At 39.3% G+C, this 5600-nt stretch overlaps 1 long non-coding RNA gene across 1 annotated transcript; it reads right to left on the reverse strand.

Annotated features, from left to right (window-relative positions):
* Positions 1-873: 873 nt before the first annotated feature.
* Positions 874-5375, reverse strand: LOC113027264 (uncharacterized). The gene is made up of 4 exons (XR_003273008.1): positions 5215-5375; positions 4339-4444; positions 1553-1645; positions 874-1401 (listed from the first exon to the last, which is right to left on the reverse strand). It is a non-coding gene; the product is annotated as an uncharacterized LOC113027264 (long non-coding RNA).
* Positions 5376-5600: the final 225 nt, after the last annotated feature.

Raw genomic sequence — 5600 nt, forward strand, 5'->3', positions numbered from 1 at the left:
AGTATGGCTTGTTTCATGTATGGCTTGTTTCCCAGGAGGAAACAGCCCAGGTTTGCAAAGAATTTGAATTCTAAAGGTTTGAATCAGAATAAACCACAGCACTTCAGTTTTGACTCAGGAGACAGACAACCTCTCTACTTTAAGTAGGGCTGTCAATGTTAACATGTTAGATTTATGCAATAAAAATTTGTTTTAACGCATTTAACTCAATCTGGAGTGCAGAATGGACAAACTTTGGACAAACTGCCCGAAATGCATTGACAGAGACATTTCAGGGATTTTGAGATGGGTTAATTGCGTTAAACAGACCTCAACTCATTATATATGTTGCAGTGAAACCATAAGAGAGGTGTGCATTAAAGAAAATGTCCACAAACCTCAATGAACTGAAGGAATCTTTTAAAAAAGAGCAAACAACCATATGAGAGTCACACAGAAAACCATTACTTAAAGTTATTGCTGCGCAAGAAGAAACAAGAAAAAATAAAAAATAAAAAAAAATAAAATAAAGTAAATTGAATAAATCAAACACAATTTTATTCAGTTAACCCAACTTTAATAACACTTGGTGTAAAATGTGCTGAAGCAAACTTTGAGCTGTTCAAAATTCTAGATCAATGCCTTTTTCCTAAACAAAAATATCTTCACATATATGCAAGTGCATATTAAGTACAGGAAGACATAATGCAGAATGTTAAAATCAAGTTATTAAAACCGGAAAGTGTTGTGATTCCAACATTTTTAACATTAACATGACTTAATTTAAACTTGCTTCGGGTACAATGGAAAACTCACAATACAGTCCTATAAACAACAAGTAGAAATGACTTTAGTGGCATTTTTGTCCATATTTAAAAAACCTTTTTTTTCCCCCAAAACTTAAAATGAAGTCCAAACTTAGGAGCAGTCTTGTTCAATGTAGCTGGATGGTGGTAAAAGTTCAACATGAACAAAGCATGCCAAAAAGTATGAGGCCTTGCAGAAGTTCTTGCGGAATTCAAACTGAACAGTTTATAAAGTGCAAGGAGATGGGTTTGAGAATCTTGTAACCAGTTCAGTGCCCTCTATAGTTCAGTGCAGGCTGTTTCACTCAAGCAGTTTGTTTTTCAGAACTTGCACATTCATGGATAGGTTGTTCCCATCCAACTCCATCAGCACCTTCTGAAGAAATTCAAGTATGTATTTCAGGTGCTTTGGGTACCTCAGATTTAGACTGTAGATTAGTCCAAGCAGGAGGGCACACCCCTTTGCCACATCACTAAGAGCCTTCAGCACAGTGTATCCTTCTATGATGACACCAATGTCCTCAGGTGTATCTTCAGAGTCTGCTCCTTCATGTCTGACAACGCAGACTCCTAAAGTCAGCTGCTCCGTTTCTCTTCTTGCACTAAGATCCACATCCTTAAAATGAAAACAAGGGGGGGGGGGGGGGGGGGGGGGGGGAAGTTACTTGCATATAGATACATATGAACAAATGAGCCCACCTTCAATTTACTATCCCAAATTAAAAAAAACAAACAAACAAACTGATCTTTCCCCTTTTCTAACTTACCAAGAATTCCTTGAACAGGTCATCTGGCTTTTTATTTAAGTAGACACAGATAGTTTTTAGGACGCATTCCCGTCGAACATCAATGCTGATATTCTGGTGGAGATAAGAACTCAATGTGAGACAAGATTTTGGTTCTTTTCCACCTCTTCCCAAACCAAAGTCAAAAATATTAACAGATGAGTGATTAGCGATGAGTAATTAAACAATGTTTGACAACTCACATTAGTGACATTCAGTGAGGTTAATGATTGGTTAGGCACTGACTCTTCTGAGTCAGATCAACAAATATATGAACACAAAACTAGAAGCTTTTCAATTTTGACAATACATGAAAGCTTTCACTTTTGCTTTAATCAATTCTAGACTGTTCAACAATATAATTATTAATTGTACCCCTAAAAATGTTAAAATGAAATAGAAGATTAGAACTCGGCAATATGGATTCAAAATCCTATCACAATATTTTCTGGTATTTATTACGATAACAAGAGTTACAATAAAAGATAACAGTAACCACAATCACATCTGAGCCACTTTTGTTGCATCTACTGACAGACAGAACTAGCTGACCAACATAAAATGAAGGGGGGAACACACAAATTGTCACTTTGATAATCAATGGAACTGATACAAGGAGTTAAATGCATTACATATAGCTGTATTACACATAATGCTGCATTTTAATGACACAAGATAAATGCATGTCTTACACTTTAATCACTGATATTAACACTAAACCAGATATCAACACGGGGTAGAATTCCTTCAAACAATGTAGCAACTTATTTGATGCATGTTTCTAAAATACACTATACATATACAGTGGGGCAAAAAAGTATTTAGTCAGCCACCGATTGTGCAAGTTCCCCCACTTAAAATGATGACAGAGGTCAGTAATTTGCACCAGAGGTACACTTCAACTGTGAGAGACAGAATGTGAAAAAAAAATCCATGAATTCACATGGTAGGATTTGTAAAGAATTTATTCGTAAATCAGGGTGGAAAATAAGTATTTGGTCACCTCAAACAAGGAAAATCTCTGGCTCTCACAGACCTGTAACGTCTTCTGTAAGAAGCTTTTCTGTCCCCCACTCGTTACCTGTATGAATGGCACCTGTTTGAACTCATCATCTGTATAAAAGACACCTGTCCACAGCCTCAAACAGTCAGACTCCAAACGCCGCCATGGCCAAGACCAAAGAGCTTTGGAAGGACACCAGGAAAAGTATTGTAGACCTGCACCAGACTGGGAAGAGTGAATCTACAACAGGCAAGCAGCTTGGTGTGAAAAAATCAACTGTGGGAGCAATCATCAGAAAATGGAAGACATACAAGACCACTGATAATCTCCCTCGATCTGGGGCTCCACGCAAGATCTCATCCCGTGGGGTCAAAATGATCATGAGAACGGTGAGCAAAGATCCCAGAACCACACGGGGGGACCTGGTGAATGACCTGCAGAGAGCTGGGACCAAAGTAACAAAGGTCACCATCAGTAACACACTACAACGGCAGGGAATCAAATCCCGCAGTGCCAGACGTGTTCCGCTGCTGAAGCCAGTGCATGTCCAGGCCCGTCTGAAGTTTGCCAGAGAGCACATGGATGATACAGCAGAGGATTGGGAGAATGTCATGTGGTCAGATGAAACCAAAGTAGAACTTTTTGGTATAAACTCAACTCGTCGTGTTTGGAGGAAGAAGAATACTGAGTTGCATCCCAAGAACACCATACCTACTGTGAAGCATGGGGGTGGAAACATCATGCTATGGGGCTGTTTTTCTGCCAAGGGGACAGGACGACTGATCCGTGTTAAGGACAGAATGAATGGGGCCATGTATCGTGAGATTTGGAGCCAAAACCTCCTTCCATCAGTGAGAACTTTGAAGATGAAACGAGGCTGGGTCTTCCAACATGACAATGATCCAAAACACACCGCCCGGGCAACAAAGGAGTGGCTCCGTAAGAAGCATTTGAAAGTCCTGGAGTGGCCTAGCCAGTCTCCAGACCTTAACCCCATAGAAAATCTGTGGCGGGAGTTGAAAGTCCGTGTTGCTCGGCGACAGCCCCAAAACATCACTGCTCTCGAGAAGATCTGCATGGAGGAATGGGCCAAAATACCAGCTACTGTGTGTGCAAACCTGGTAAAGACCTATAGTAAACGTTTGACCTCTGTTATTGCCAACAAAGGTTATGTTACAAAGTATTGAGTTGTATTTTTGTTATTGACCAAATACTTATTTTCCACCCTGATTTACGAATAAATTCTTTACAAATCCTACCATGTGGATTCATGGATTTTTTTTTCACATTCTGTCTCTCACAGTTGAAGTGTACCTCTGGTGCAAATTACTGACCTCTGTCATCATTTTAGGTGGGGGAACTTGCACAATCGGTGGCTGACTAAATACTTTTTTGCCCCACTGTATTTCATTCTTCAAACGGATAGGATCGCTGGCGCTCCTGGTGCTCATTACTGACACCAGGGAGCATGCGCGGTAGATGTTGGGAGTAATTTTAAAGCTGCAGTTCTTAGTAGGCAAGTTGCAGCTTAACATGAATCGTAAAACATTTTGGGAAATTACACCGAAGTGGGCCCAATAATATTTGTTAAATGCCTGACTAATAACACCTGTGAGAGGCATACAAGCTAGAATGCTAAAAAATTTTTTTTACCAGACATCATTTGTTTTAAAATAAAACATACAGAAGTACTCCCGAAAATGTCGGATGTTTATCATTTAGTACACATTAACCAAATATGTCATCCTTAAATGGTTGTACTTACCAAATAATCCTCAAATGGCAATGGATTTTATCCAGGCTTCTGAGCATGATGCAAGTTTCGGTTGAAAATGGCGGTTGTTCAAACTTCCACACTGCACATGTGCAAACTGAGAAGTACGGAGAGCCTGTTAGGACAATCCTCTTCAAATTAAAGTGCTGTTCATTTTAAATGAACTTTTTACGTTGGATTAAATGTACTGCATTTTGTTGTATTGAAATATTGTGTTTGTAGCTGACGCTGAAATGTTTGTGTGGGTTGTCATGACAACACCAAAGTGAATCTGAGATCGTTATTGTTTTCTATTTGTTTTCTTTATTTGCTTCTCATGCTTGTGTACATTTGCAGTAGGAAAGGTAATCTATGAATCCAGTGATATATCCTGCTTATAAGAAATGTTTCTGTTAAAATATTATTGTGAAGTAGTCACTTCCTGTGAGTTGCGGGAACCGGAAGTTGTGCGCGGGAGAGACAAGACAGAACGTTAACACGGCGGACTTTTCGGAATATACAACTTTTCTACTGCTGGTTTTACAAGGCGTACACGGTAAAAATTCATTATGCTGTTATTTGTTTAACACTTGTGCACCTTGTGAAAGGAAATAAGTGGCTGAGATGAATATCATATGTGCTATTGATATTATTTTACTTGTTTCTAGTTTTCACGGTGCTCCATGATTGTGAGAGGAATAAAAGAATTGTGGACATCAGTACGGAGCATGGATTCTTTCGACCAGAGTAGAAACAGTGTTATTAATTAAAATCAAAACAATATCCTTGTGTTTGGAGTTAAAAATCAATTGTGACATTAATTTTAACATAAAACGTTTACATAATGCTAGCAACATCAATGTATCATTTCTTAGAGTGTTCACTGACCACACCATCTGTGACGGAGGACTCATCTCTCCCGGTGTCCTGCAAGCAAACAATCATATTTTTTGGAACATGAACTTAATTGCTTTCTTAAAACATTTTTTTCTGCATTTGGTATAAAACAGACTCCAATTTACACAATCTCAGGCTCCCTCCCCACCGGAGAGGTGACATTCAATGTGCAATGCAAATATGTGAAAGGATATATAAGATACTGCGCAGGACCCTCAAGCTCCCAGGCCTCTGGTAGAGGACCCGAGCTTGAAGGATAAACCGCCCGCAGGATCTCACTGAGGGGGTTCAGGCCTATGCAGAACAGCAGTGGGGACAGAGCATCTCCTTGGTAGATCCCGCACATGATGGTGACTTGTGTATATATATATATATAT

Source organism: Astatotilapia calliptera, chromosome 7, assembly GCF_900246225.1.
Source record: "Astatotilapia calliptera chromosome 7, fAstCal1.2, whole genome shotgun sequence".
Classification (NCBI taxonomy): domain Eukaryota; kingdom Metazoa; phylum Chordata; class Actinopteri; order Cichliformes; family Cichlidae; genus Astatotilapia; species Astatotilapia calliptera.